Genomic DNA, 2,200 nt, shown 5'->3' on the forward strand with positions numbered 1-2,200 from the left:
GCTTTTATTTAGTTTTGACTTTTTGTGTTTGGTTCTTTAGTGTTTGATGTTTGTCTAGAATTAGGGCATGTTGCCAAGTTTGAGTTGGAGAGGATTATGACTTTAGGTTGTTCATGTGTTGGGCATTGTCTGTTTATTTTTTTGCTTTGGTGATTGTACGGGGAAATGTTCCGGGATTCCCAAGGCCTTTAGTTGTACCAAACTTTTATATGGTCAATTTTGTCTTTTTGTAGTAATGTTTACTTTTGTTTATAGACATAAAGATTATAAATATGTTTTTGTATGCATATTACAAAATGATATTCAAGTTTTGTATGGTTTGATGCATTAGTTGTTCAGGTGCTTAGTTGTCTATGATTTTATTATAGGTTTGACTTATTAAATATGTTACACTGTTATAACTGCTATCACTTTGTATGTGTATTGTATGCACTGAATACTATTATAGTTTGTTGTCCTTTATTGTTTTAAAAGAAAGGTGTTTGATGAAATGTCTATAATTTATTTTGACATGATTATGCTATTTATTACCGGAAAGTATGCAATTAGAAAATTATGGAAGCGACCAAAACTTTAGAATAGACTATGATGTGTATGACATTTCTAACCGTACCAATGACGAAAGTGTTACTGAAATTGGGAAAAAAAAAAGGAAGCTCTTGGTTAGGTATTTATATACTCTACCTATACTAAAAAGCCTTTTATCAACTTAAGTTAATACTTTGCATTATTATTTATGTTTTTTTTTTTCATTTCTTTAAGGTTTCTAATTCTATCACTGAATATCTGACCACTCCTATTTCAATATCTCAAGATGTTATTGGATGCAGTTGATAAATCATGTTGGTATCTGCTTGCTATTCAAGATAGTAAAGTGTTTATGAAGTGGCTTCGTAATGCGGTGTGCGTGTGGTGTATAATTATGAAAGATGGGATGATTTGCTTTTGCACAAGATCGTGTTTTAAAATTATAAAAGTGATTTCTACAAAGACTAAACACACACAAAATAGGCAAGTGTACCTATCGTATATGTAGAATAGTATTGGTAAGAACCAAGTATCGATCCGTGGACACAAATGTTTCTAATAATAAATCGTTGTTTTACTTTAATCGGAGGTTTTAATCATTTTGGGGTTAATTTTTGAACTTTTTATAAAATATAAATACTTATATATAATATATAGGTGACCAAGATGAGAGATTCTAAACCAATAGTTCAATTATAGGAAGGTTACAATCTAAGATCAAGAATCCACTCCATTTTAACATTGATAATTAACATTCAAACATGTGGTAAACTTGCCGTAGCAATATATGATAGATAGCTCCTTAAACCTTAAGTGAGCATCTTTGGCATAAATGAGGTAACATGCGCATTTTAAATTCCATCCTTTCCTAATGCCATGCTACCTCGAGAATGTCAATTTAAGTTGGCAAGTAGTTTCGTAAAGTAGAAAGATTAGGATTGACTTAGATTTCTCAAATACGAATTCTAACAACTTCGGGTGGTTGTAGTTTAGTCACACAACCTCCCCTTGGTTGATTTAAGTAGGTTATAATTACACATTCCATTAACATATGATTTCTTTAACTAGCACGATATCCTAAGCAAAGCCATTTTCGGATTACCAAGACTTAGAGAAATACATCATAACTTATATCTCATCATTTCTAAGTACAATATAAGGATCCATGTTTCGATAATGTATCTACGTATTTCTATTTTTCAAGAACATGAATCGATCATGAACGATTGCCAATATAATTGACAATCACCAACTTTGAATTAGTAATTTAAGATGGTGAAACATTTCTCATCAAAAGATAATTGTAAGATAACCATGTATTTTACTAGACTACACCACATGTTTTATATAATCATCAAGTAAAACAAAACTTCTTCATAGATTTTAGATGGTGAATGGAGTTTAGCTCATAATGAGCTTGTTTATGAACATTATGATGGATGAGAATAACAAACACATGATTAAACTAGAACAATCTAACCAAATGTGTATGGATCTTCCTTCTTAATGATGATGATAATGGTTGATGATGATGATGATGATGATGATGGTTGATGATGATAACCTCCAAGCCTTCAAACTCTTCACTAGATCTTCAATGAGAGTGTTAGTGTGTGTTTTTATAAGTGAAAACCGGATAGAACTCTCTTCAAGGCACACCAAATGAGTGCAA

Source organism: Bidens hawaiensis, unplaced genomic scaffold (genome assembly GCF_021521415.1).
Source record: "Bidens hawaiensis isolate Kalapana, Puna unplaced genomic scaffold, B.hawaiensis_p1.1 tig00053799_1, whole genome shotgun sequence".
Classification (NCBI taxonomy): domain Eukaryota; kingdom Viridiplantae; phylum Streptophyta; class Magnoliopsida; order Asterales; family Asteraceae; genus Bidens; species Bidens hawaiensis.